This window comes from Polistes fuscatus, unplaced genomic scaffold (assembly GCF_010416935.1).
Source record: "Polistes fuscatus isolate 324 unplaced genomic scaffold, CU_Pfus_HIC Scaffold30, whole genome shotgun sequence".
Classification (NCBI taxonomy): domain Eukaryota; kingdom Metazoa; phylum Arthropoda; class Insecta; order Hymenoptera; family Vespidae; genus Polistes; species Polistes fuscatus.
In genome coordinates this window covers 58,867-72,012 of record NW_025113108.1, presented here as the reverse complement: position 1 = coordinate 72,012, position 13,146 = coordinate 58,867, and positions in this window count along the sequence as shown.

Genomic DNA, 13,146 nt, shown 5'->3' with positions numbered 1-13,146 from the left:
GTTTTTCTTTAGATTATCAACACCTTTAGAATTCTTTATTCCCATAGAATTCCTATACAAATAATTTTTATCTCGTGCGGTAGGCTGCTCGGTTCGGCGTAATGTGACAAGAAGTATAAGAAATGTCTTACCTTATTATGATGGGATAAATATAGAAACGAGAAACGTTGAAATAAGAATATTCGAGAACGATCTAATATAAGAAAGAAGTCGTTTTTTCAGTTAGGAAATGAGAGAGTACGTGTGTGTGGATGTGCTTAGCGTGGTTGCGGGGAAGACAATAGGAAAATAATATATAAGGTAAGAGAATGGGCAGAGAGGCATGAGTTCAAGAGTTACAGAATTTATTAAGATGAGTTTAAGAGTTACAGAGTTTATTAAGAAGAGTTTTAAGAGTTTAAGAGTTGTATATCAAGAGTTTTGTATGAAGAGTTTTATATTAAGAGTAAAGAGTAAAGAGTATTAACGAGTGTGAAGAGTCTAAGATCATATTAAGAGTAAAAAGAAAAGAGTATTAACGAATGTGCGAAAAAGTATCGACGAGTAAAATAAGAGTTAGAAGAATAGATTAAGAGTTAAAAGAGTATAATAAGAGATAATAAAGTAAGTCAGAGAACCTGTAGGGAGGTAAAAATATTTCCTACATACATTTAACATATATTTTAGTTTTTCTATTATAATATTAAACAGACGTCTTATTTATTAATTAGGACAATGAACTAAATAATAAAAATTCTAATAAATTTATATTATAAAGTAAAACATAAAATCAAGATTTTCGACCTAGTATAACGCATAAATTTATCTTGTTTTTTTGATTTGACAAATTACAAAAAAAAGAGTTTTCTTGTTATTTCAAATGCAGAAAAAAGGATGATCACACACACACACACACACACACACACACACACACACACACACACACATTGCAGTTATCTTATTATATTAATTACAGGACTTCTACTAATTAATTGTTGAAATGTATTATACATTTTTCCCGTTTTCTCCATTTGAACAAAAAATATTAAAGGAAAAAATAAAATAAACGTTTTTTATGTGTTTTTTAAATTGGATAAAATTGGATGAATATACGATACAACTCAATAATTAAATAATCTAACGTATGTAATTAATTTAATAGTGCAACGGCAGTATAATAAAATATTACTGTAAGAAAGTAATGAATGACGCACGCGTATTCCTGCAAATTCTTTTTTTCAAACAATGTAGAAAGTAGAACAAAAAAAAGTAGAAAGAAACAACTAAATACTGGAACTATCGACAATGAATAAATTTCTATTTCTACTAAATCAGCTAAAATGTATGGATATTGATAAAATTCCTTGTACAAAAATAAATTTTTATTCAAAATTTATAAAAAAAAAATACCTAATATTAAACGTATTTACATTATAAAAATAAATTAATAATAGATATCCGCTTCACTAGAAGCAATATTTTTGACTGGTATACACCCATCCCTTTATTTACGCAGATTAACCCATTCACATTGATTTCTGTACGCTCATAAAAGTCACGTAAATAGAATCTTCTTACATGAAAGGAAAGACATTGTAAGCAAAACTAGTATACATTTTTAAAACATTTAAGGTAGTAGCCCACTGTGACGGGTTCAAAAAATAGATTTTTTTTTTTTACATTGTTCGCAAAAAAAATATCTTAAAAATTTTATCTGAAAGTTTAACCAAAATTTAAAATATTTTTAGTATTATGGCCAAAAGAAGTGTTGGCGAACGCAGTTAAAGTTCGTAACTCGCGCCGCGTGACGATTCAAAGCATACCGATCACAACGTGCTTCCTTCTCGCGTTCTTATTCGATAAACTCTTATCGTTCTTCGCGTGCACGCGTCCAGCATCCAATCTTGCCGTTGCTTTGCACGACGCACATCATTCTATCTAATACTCTATTTCTTTTGTGATAAATCATATAATTATTAAATAGTAATCTACGTAGTAATCTACTTTTTGCACTCCTCCCTGCGGTACCTGTTCAATAAGAAGAGAGTGCGCCATAGTGTGTATAAAAGTGTTTGAAAAACTTTGAACGCGTTCTTCTCGAAACCACGTTTTCGGAATGTTGGGGAAGCACTGATTTTTAAAACTATTCAACTGATCTTGCTAAAAATTGAACCCGTTAGTTTTGACACACATAGCTAAATGCGTAACCTTTGAAACACAATAAATTTTTTAATAATAAATTAATTTTTTTAAACAATATATCAAAAGAAAAATTAAATCTTGAAAACCTTTTTTTTACAAGTTAATTCATTAGAATGAAGCCTAAAAACAATAATTTGTTTAATTATTTTAATTCACATGACTACGAAAGGCTGTGTGCTTCTCCGAAAAAACACACCTTTTTTTCGAGGACTCAACTTAGACAGACACTATTATTAACAAATTAATGTAAAATTAATTAAAAAAAGTTTTATTGTACACTTCAAGATAACAATAAAAAAAAAATTTCAAAACTATCGGATTTTATTTTTATATTTAAAAAAATTCATAGAAGATTCAGTTTCAATCAATTTTCAAATAATTGTTGGATTTCAAAACAATTTTTAATTTTTGTTGTTTATAATTAACCCTTTCGCTTCAACAGGCGTACATATACACCCTGGAAGAATGACCATTCATGTACGAAGAGCGTATATATATGAGCTCTAGAAAAGTGGGCGCGCGGGTACGAAGAGCGTACGTATACGTTCATACCATTATATTTTTATTTGATTCTTTACATGAATAACTAATAAAACAAAAATAATAAAATAATAATAATAAATAATTTGGAAAACAAAAAACGACGTCTAACTACTACTTCGTGGTATTCCGTACTTCAAAATAAATTTAATTTTAGTTATAATTATTTTTTAAATAAAAATTTAATTTTTGTTTAAGAATAATGATAAAATAGAAATTATATAAAAAATTAATTTAAATACTTAAAATTATTTAATATTAAAAATTATCTAATATTAAAAATTATTTAATATTTAAATTAATAAAGAAATTAAAGTTTTTTTAGTTTATATTTTAATAATTGAAAAATTTAGTGCCAGAAATAGCAGTTAAACTATCAATTAAAATTAATTATTAATATTGTTATTATTATAAATTATTTTAATTTGTTAAATTAATATTTAATTAAATGGTGAAATATAAAAATTATTTATTTTAATAATTAAAATATTTTGTATTAACTTTTTATATAATAGACTAGAATTATATATAGATACTCTATTATAATAAATTTAATTAAGATTTAAATATTTAAATATAAAATATTAAATGTTAAATCAGAAAAAGAAGAGAGTAATAGTGGGCTTAAAAGAAGCTGGAGCAAAAGAGGAGATAGAAAAAGGTGAGGGTGTTGCAGCAAAACAGAGAAGGAAGGAAAGAAAAGAGAAGATTAAAAACTTGGGAAGAAAGTTAGGTTAGATTCAGTGAGAGCAGTAAATGGAGGGATTTAGGAACGGAGGCAGTTGTAACGAGGTCGATAAGGTAGGGAACGACTTGGTTTTTGAAACAGAAGAAAGGTTAGAGGTTAAAAGAACAAGAAGAGGTAGGCCAACTAACGCAGAAAGAGCGATAAGACCGGAAACAAGGAATACAATAGAGCAGTATGTAATGATAGGGGGGAGAGAGGAAGAATCAAGGATAAAGAGATAGAGCAAACGCAGGAGAAACTGCTGAGAGGACTCGGCGTGACGATTAGTCAGTTGACGGAGGAAGTTAGAAACCTTAAGCAGACTGTGGAAAGGTTGAGTAACGAAAGCCAGAAATGAATCAAAGAGCTGCAGAAAGCGTTACAGGAATGTGAAAGAAACCGGGAAAGGGAAAAGGAGGAGTGGAAGGTTAGATGGTGAGAAATGGAAGAAAGAATCAATCAAGTAGAGGAAAGAAGAAGAGATGGAAGCGAGCAAAATCTGCAGCAAAAATTAAGAGTAACAAGTGACAGTGAAAAGAATAAGAGCGGAGATAAAAAAAAATGAAAAACATAGTCGACAAACAGGTCTAGAGTGAAAAAAGAAATAACGTGGCAATACGAGGAGCTGGTGCAGGGAAAGAGAAAAAAATGCAGGAAAAGACAGGAAAAAAAGAAAAAGCAGGAAAGAAAACTGGAGCGCCACTGTTTGATGAGGAGTGGAGGAAAGAAAGAAGCAAGAGGGAGAATAGAAAGAACAACGTGTGTATTGCATTCCTGGAGGGAGAAAGGACCTTGTAGAGGGGATATTAAGAGAGGTGGCAAAGAGTCGGATTAGAACTAAAAGGTAGACAGTGACAAAACACGTCAGCAAGGGGCTGATAGTATTAAAATTTAAGGATTGTTCGGGAAGAGAGAATTGTTGAGAAAAGCAAAAGAGTTAAAAGATTCAAGGATAGAAACAAGCAGTTTTCGATAATCCCAACAAACACGTCAGATCGGATTTCAAGAGCAAAAGAAATAGACTCTGATTTTAAACTCATTGCAGAGCATATAAAAGATTCGCAGAAAGGAAAATTCACAGCGTATATAATTATACTACTAATATACCAAAGCTCGTTAAAATCCGTGTCAGCCTCAGTGTAAGGTCCCCTTGTGAGACAACAACAAAAAGAGAACTCCTGGAAGAGGAAAGAGATGAGGAGAATCTGAAAGACGAAGAAATAGAACGACAAATTTCGATGCTGTAAAGGAAAAAGGTAGCGGGGCAAAACGGCATCCCGAGCGAAGCGTGGAAGTTCTGTGAAGGAACTAAACAGGAAAAATTGAAAGAGATCCTGAAAAGAGTATAGAAAGGGGAAGGATTCCCAAGCGAGTGAAGAAAAGGGATTATAGTAACTTTATTTAGAAAAGGAGAGGTAGAAGAGGTGAAAAATTACAGAGGGATAACGCTACTCGAAACAGCATACAAGGTGTATGCAGCGATATTAAATGACAGAATAAAGGAACAAATAGAAGAGCAAGGAATAATGCCGGATACACAAGCGGGGTTTTGGAAAAGAAGTGGTACGATGGACAACGTCTACGTGCTGCAGCATGTGGTGTAAAGGGAACCGAATAAGACAGCCGGGAAAGTTTACGCGCTCTTTATAGATCTGAAGGCAGCATTTGACAAGGTGAGAAGAGAGAAGTTGTGGGAGGCAATGGAGGATAGAGGCATAAGGAAAGGTCTAATAGAAGAACAAAAGAAATATATGAAGAGACGGTAAATGTGACATAACAAACGAGGAGAAACAGGAAGTTTTTTGACAGAGGAAGGAATCAGACAGGGGGTGCCTCTGAGTCCGACATTGTTTACGGTCTTCATAGCGATCTGGAAGAAGTGCTGAGGAAAGGGCAAGACGGAGGGCTGGTAGTAGGAAAGGAAAAATTCTGGTCGCTGGCATATGCAGATGACATGGTACTGGTAGCGGACAAAGAGAAGAAATGAGAGCGATAGTAAAAAGACTAGAGAGGTATCTGAACAGGAAAGGGCTACAGCTAAACGCAGAGAAGACGAAGATGCTATATTTGGGAAGGGCAGAAGGAAGAAGAAGGAAATAGAATGGGAATGGAAAGGACAGGCAATAGAAAGGGTGAAAAAGTTTGTATATTTAGGGGTATGCTTACAGAGGAACGGGAGCATGACGAGCCACGTGATAGAGAGAGCGAAAAAAGCAAATTTGGTAGTATGACAAGTCTGAGGCATCGGAGAAAGAAAGTTCAGGGATGACTTCAAAAGAAGAATGAGGATGTTTGATAGCCTGGTGAAAAGAGTGATGCTCTATTGAGTAGAACCCTTTGGTTGGGCGGAAGGGCTTAACTGGAGAAAGTACAGCAGAAGTACATTCGCTGGTGTTTGGGGTTGGATTATTGCACGCCAGGATATATAATTCTTGAAGAAACGAAGAAGGATAAGATTAGAATATGAGCGGGACAACGTGCGTTAAGATTCAAAGATGGAGTTGGAAAAGCGAAGGGTAGGACATTGGTCAAAGAAAGTTTAAAAGAGAAAAAAGAAGAAATTGGTAAAACCAAGAGTAATAAGGAGAGAGAGGATTTCTTCAAAAGGAACGGGTACAGCCAGTTAGGAATAGAGCGGTTGAGACAGCGAGAGATAGACGTAAATGCACTGCTGGAAGAGAGGGATAGAGAGACACAGGGACAGATACAAAACAACAAAATAAGGGAAGCGAGATATATTCCGAGATATGCGCAGATAAGGACGGCTACGAAACCAGAATATCTGACAAAAACGGGAGAAGAAGGTAGCCAGAGGTTATAGGCGAGGGCGAGGTGCGGAATATAGAGAGAGAAAAACAGGTACTGGCTAGAGCTACAGAAAGAAGATGTGCACTGTGTGACACAGAAACTGAAACACTGAAGCATCATAGATAGATGCCAGAAAGTAATGAGAACAGAATTGAAAGAAGAGGAGGTACTAGAGGGTAAAAAGAATGGAAGGGTAGAGTGGCTAAGGAGTATGGACAAGCAGAGGAGGGAATGCCAGTAAATAACAAAACCAAAGAGTATGAATTAGAAAAAGTAGGATAAGGGAATGTGCAAGAAATACTGTGATAGAGATAAGGAAGAGTGTGTTATGTTAAGGAATGCGTAAGGTTAAAGGATGTTAATGTTAAGAAGAATGGAAGTAAGTTAGAAAATAAAATGCAAACTAAATCACTCAACATGGCTGTAAAGCTGGGAAAATAAGAAATATAATATTAGTAAACAGTATAGTTTAATTAATTTTATTATTTGATAAAATTAATTTAATGAATTAGGCAAATTTATTTAATTTATATAATATATATTTACCTGTTTATCAAAAACATGTCTAGTTGAATTTAGATAGTAAGTTTATTTTGCCCATTGATAAAATTTAAAAGGCTGCAGTGTATTGACTGTACAAAGGTAGCAAAATCAATAGTTTTTTAATTGGAAACTTGAATGAAAGAATTATAAAATATAGACTGTTTCATATTAATTAAATTTGAATTTAAATTAAAAGTTAAAATGCTTTGATGAATTTATTGGACGATATGACCCTACGAATTTGAAAATATGAATTATAAATTAGACTTTATAATTTTAAATTTATAATTAAAGATTTTTTTATTAAGAGAGTAATTAAATTTTAAAACTTTAATTTATTATGGACATAGATAAATGAAAATTAATGATAATTTTTACAAATAAAAGAATTAATAACCTTAGGGATAACAGCGTAATAATTTTGGAAATTTCATATAATTAAATTAATTATTACCTTGATGTTGAATTAAAATAAAAATCAAGAAAGAAGCTTAAAATTTTACTCTGTTTGACTAATAAAATTTTACATGATTTGAGTTCAGATCGGTGAAAGCCAGATCGGATTTTTCTATAATTAAATTTTATTTTATTGTACGAAAGGACTTAAAATAAGAAATAGTTTTTAAAAAATATTGAATTTCATTATGTTCGGCGATATTTACGTTGTTAGAATAATTTATATTGCGCGCGGAATAGGATAGGCGGCGTATGCGTTAATTAAGTTGCGAGGGCGCGCAAGGGCTGTCAAAATGCGTGCGGACACGCCTTACCATGCAAGAGGCAGTGGCAAGCGTCTTGAGGTGTGCGGGGGGAATAGGATGCGTGGGGCCGTATGCACGCACGAGTCTCATTCTGGTGTGCACTCTGGTTTGAGCTACCAACAGTTTTTTCTCATCTTGCGCTTCTCATTATCTTGGCCTTTTGTTCTAGGCAACGTGAATAGAGCGTGTGTGAGTGAGTGAGGAGTGTGTAGAGTTTTTTGGTTTTTGTTCCCAACAGGCTCTCCACGTGGGCTTCTAGTCGGGCAGTTGTTACGGATATCTACAACCCGTCTCCAGGCTCCCCACGTGGGCGTTAGCTGGCAAGGTGTAGCGAATTGCCTGCAACCTGCCGTCTAGCTCCTCACGTGGGCTTCTAGTCGGAGCGTTGTACCGTTTTATCCACAACTTGTCTCCAGGCTCCCCACGTGGGCTTGTGGCGAATTATCTGCGACCGGTCACCAGGCTACCAACGCGAGATAAGGTTCTGGCCAACAGGCCATCGTTAGGTGCGGTAAGAAACCGCGTGCGTTCGATTGTCGTCTTGCGTCGGAAGCGAACGGTAAGAGAGCTCTCTAGCGTGCGACAAAAGGTACCTCGCGTCGTTTATTCTATTAATATATTTTCTTTCAGTTTGTTTGTAATTGTATGCTTCATCAGTTCATTGAATAAAGTGTTCTCTTGCCCCGGCTTTTCTCTCAATTCCGTGAGAGTTTTTATGCCGAGGCAAGTAGCTTTGTGCCGTGTAAAAGTGTTTTGCTCATTTATCTATCCTGTCCTATCTCACTCATTCCAGCGTTAAACTGTTTAATAGAACTCATCGGGAGGGATTCGACCATTTTCTGGTCACATATATAATTGCTAGAAACATTGGTGCCTCGGGTGAGGAATGAGTGATAGGTTGGATTGATAAATTCGTAAAATCGGAAAACGCTTGCGTCTTTGTTCCTCGGTTCTTTGTGTGGACTTCTTGTGGCTTTGTCTGAGTGTTGCGTCATCGTTCTTTGTCCGCGGGGATCGCGTGCTGCGTGTGGATTCGAGACGTGCCACGTGTTGGGTCTTCACTTCCGTCCGCACGGCTTACCCCCACTTAGCTAGCGCTTCACTTCCGGCCGCACGGCTTACCCCTACTTAGCTAGCGCTTTACTTCCGGCCGCACGGGTTCCTTCTTCCGGTTTGAGACTTATGCTGAGCGTTAGGCCCGTTGGTGGGGACGCGAACAGCGAGTAGTGGGAGCTCTGAGAGTGGGACCACGGGGGGGCGGCACAGCGCCGCGTTTCCTTGGTTACGGATTAAATATCCGGGTCTTCTAGCACGCGCGTTCTTCTCTCTCCCCTCTCCTTCGTCTACCGTTTCGGAGAGCAAGAGTGGGGACAAGACAGCTTTCCTCAGTGTTCTAGTTGTCGTTACTTTACTAACTCCATTGATCGTTTTTCGATTCGCTCATCATGCCTCCTGCTGCTTTGAATAAGTTGGTCGCCCTGCAAGGACGCGTTTAGCCGAGCTTAAGAGTATCCATCGTCGGTTATGGCTAGACCGCTTGCGTCCCTGGAGGTCGATCTGATTCAGCCGGGAATAGATGCGTTGGCTACGGTGTTTGCGGCGGTGCGGCAGACCCACGAAGAGATCGCAGTCAGGCCGGACGCTCTGAACGACCCGTATATGATAGAGGATGAAATTGAGGAAATCCGTGAAGCATATGATGAAGCCTTTCCGCGTTCGTAGCGTTGCGTCGACAGCTTGTCCAATCAGAGGCGCCCACCCCCACAAGGGAATCTTCCCACCCCCAGGGTTCCGGATTAGATCCGAGTTTTTCGGAGCTTCCAAAGATGTCACTGCCGAAGTTTTCGGGCGATGAGGAGGATTGGGAGAACTTTTTTGACAGTTTCAGGTCCATGGTGCACGAGGCCCCGCGACTGGACGATACCGCCAAGTTGCGATATCTGAAATCGTGCTTAGTCGGTGAGGCTGCAGGATGGATTAAAGATGTGTCGACTAGCACTGCGAATTATGCTAGCACTTGGGAGGCGTTAAAGGCACGGTATTATAATCCGATGCTCCTTCTGTTTAAAAAACTTCAGGCATTGTTGGATCTTCCGCGTCTTAAGAGGGAGTCCATCGCAGCTGCGTTCACTCCTTGATAGGATGCAGTGTATAGTTAGGTCTCTGAAGAATGCGGGTTGCCGGTAGAAAATTGGGATAGCATACTTTATTTCTTGCTAGTTACGCGATTGGACGTGGACACGCGTAAGTCGTGGAATGCGGAACTCATCTCGATGGAGGGGTTGATCACAGCTTCAGGATCGGAGTCAGGAAGGAGAGGCGCCCCTGGGCCCTGCTTTATGCCCACGTTCGCGGAATTGGTCGGGTTTCTCGAGAAGAGGGCTCGGGTTTGTGCAGTGCAGGGGGAAAACCGAGGGGAAAAAAGGGTAGCTCCCCCCCCTAGATCAAGTCTCCCCCGCAAGGTTCATCATTCGGGGTCGGCGATCACGACTGAGGGGTTTGGAAGTGGTGTTCAGTGTCCACTTTGTGAGGGTCCACACCGGGTGTTTGGGTGTGTTCGGTTCAGGTCAATGGCGTTACCGGAGCGGATACGAGAGGTTGGGCGTTTGGCCTTGTGTGCCAATTGTCTCGGGCAGCATTCGGTGAAGGCTTGTTCCTCTAGGGGGCGCTGTTCCGCGTGCAAGGGCAAGCACCATACGCTTATCCATACGCCAGTAGAGTAGGAATGCAGAAACCCGCTTCCAGAGCGGTTGCGGGAGGTTCGGGAATTAATGGGACTGGTGCCGCCAGTGAGTTTGCATGCGGCTACGTCCTCGGGTAGCGTTAGGAGTATTCTGCTTGCCACTGCACGAGTTTGGGTAGCAGGCACTAAGGGGAAGGGAACATGGGCACGAGCGCTTCTGGATCAGGGATCGGAGGTTTCCTTTGTTTCCGAAACGATCACGCAGTTACTCGGATTGTCTAAGCGGGCGTACTTATGTGCCTCTTTCAGGACTGGGGGCAGTTGATGCGGGTACGGCCCGGTCGGGGGTACGAGTTACTATCCGGTCGGCGGTCGATACCACCTCCAGGTCGAGGTGGATGCTCTGGTGTTACCAAAACTAACTTCTCTGCTTCCGTCTGTCAATTATACTTCCAGGGTTGGCGGAGACCTGTTCAAGGACATTCCGTTAGCAGATCCAGAGTTTGTCGTCTCGAAGCGGAGATGTAATTTTAGGTGCCGATGTTTACGGCCAATTGCTCCGGCCGGGGATAAGAAGATTCTCGACGTCGCAGCTCGTCGCGCAGGAACGGCGCTTGGGTGGATCATCTCCGGACCGGTGGATGGAGGGGGCTGCACGGGGGCGGAGGCTAGCGACTACCTCTTCTTCGCTGGTTTTGCACTGTTCGGCTCAGGAGGAATTGAATCACATTTTGCAGCGGTTTTGGGAGCTAGAGGAGGTGTTGATGCGCCTAAGAGATTGAAACCAGAGGAAGAGAAATGTGAGTTAATTTTTCAGGAAACGCATCGGAGGGATTGGAGAGGTCGGTACGTGGTGCGGCTACCGCTAAAGCAGGAGCTTCCCCCAGTGGTCGAGGAGACAAGACGGATGGCCCTTAGCTCTCTTGCTTGTTTGCACCGTAGGTTTGCGCGGGATTCACGATTGGCTCAGGCGTACCGTGACTTCATGAGGGTTTACGAGGAGCTAGGCCACATGTCGCGAGTCCCGAGGTCGGAGGTCCTCGCCGAGAGGCATGGTACTTACCTCACCATGCCGTGGTGCAGCAGGATGAATCCAGGTGGAAGCTAAGGGTGGTATTCGATGCCTCTCGGCGTACGAGGGACGGACACTCGCTAAATTCCTTTTTACTTACAGTCCTCCATTACAGAGCGATTTTCCTTAATCTTGCTCAATTGGCGTAGGTACGAGTGGCGTTCACGGCTGACATTGTAAAGATGTTTCGTCAGATTCGAGTGGAGCCGGAACATCAGGACTACCAGCGGATTATCTGGTCGCCTGACGCAGCATCTGAACCGGTGGAATTTCGTTTGAATACTGTCACTTACGGCACAGCTTGCGCCCTACCTGGCGATTCGTACTCTGTCGCAGTTAGTACTGGATGAAGATTCGCGGTATCCATTGGGATCTCGGTTTGGAGTCGGAGACGTATGTCGACGACACTTTTGCCGATGCGATGACATACCGACAGCAGTTAGAAAGAGGGATGAACTGGTTAAGTTGTTAGATTCTGCTGGCATCCAGTTAGATAAGTGGGCGGCTAATTCTATAGAGGTTCTTCCAGATTCTGCACGACCGGTGTGTGGAGAAACACGTAGAAGGTAATCAGACTGTCAAAACGTTAGGAGTTCGATGGGTCCCGGAACAGGACGAATTTAGGTTCGACGCGGCTAGCGTAGCAGACTTGGCTGGCCGCCCACACCAAAAGATCCGTTTTGTCGAATATCGCTCGCTTATTCGATCCATCAGGATGGCTCTCTCCGGTTACGGTTGTTGCCAATATTAATGCAAGATATGTGGCTTTTGAAGTGTGATTGGGACTCACCCTTACCGTCGGAGCTTCGTGAGCGATGGTATCAATATTGTCAAGGTTTGGTTACCTTGCCCGAGTTTATCCGTAGGTCGCTGGTTAGGTGGTATTCAAACTCTTACTACCAGATTCATGGCTTCTCTGATGCGTCCTCGCGTGCGTACGCCGGTGGTATACCTGCGTATTGATAAGGGTGATGGGAGGTGTCAGGTGTCGCTATTAGCTTCAAAATCTAAGGTAGCTCCGGTAAAGACTGTGAGTATTCTTAATTTAGAACTTTGCGGAGCAGCTCTTCTCGTTAAGCTTATCCGTCACTTAACGAGTTTGGATTTCTTACAGAAACGCCCAATTTTTGCCTGGTCAGCTAGCCAGATTGTGCTTACTTGGCTTCGTAAGCATCCATGCCACTGGAAACCTTTGTAGCCAACCGTGTCTCCCTTATTCAGACTCAACTACCATCAGCCTCATGGTCACATGTCCCGAGCGGAGAATCCTGCCGATTTGGCTTCGCGAGGAGTAGCACCGGAAGAGTTAGCCAAGAGTGCCCTATTGTGGCCGGCCCTTCATGGCTGGCTGGGCCTCCCGTCCAGTGGCCACGTTCTATTGAAACGTTCGAGTGAACCACGTCCGCTACAGCTCGAATGAGTCCGAGATCCGACTCGGTTCTCCTCTTAACCAAGCTTCTTCGATTGTCGCTTATTGCAGGCCCCGTCGTTCGGTTGCGGAGCGGCCGCTCACTATGGGTAGGGTCTTCGTCTCATTTTTGACCAGTGCTGAGATTTCCGACGCACGAATACTGGTCATTCGCCTAGCCCAGGCAACCGCCTTTTCGACAGAGATCGGACTCTTGAAAGCAGGGAAGAGATTGCCGAAAGGTAATCGGCTTAGCACATTGAACCCCTTTCGTGAGTGAGGGGGATGGTCTCTTACGGGTGGGAGGCCGGTTGACACGTTCTCATCTAGCTTTTGATCGGAAACACCCGCCCAGTCTTGCCTCAAACATCCGCATCTTAGTCGACTATTTGTGCGGCACGCACACCATCAATGCCTCCATGG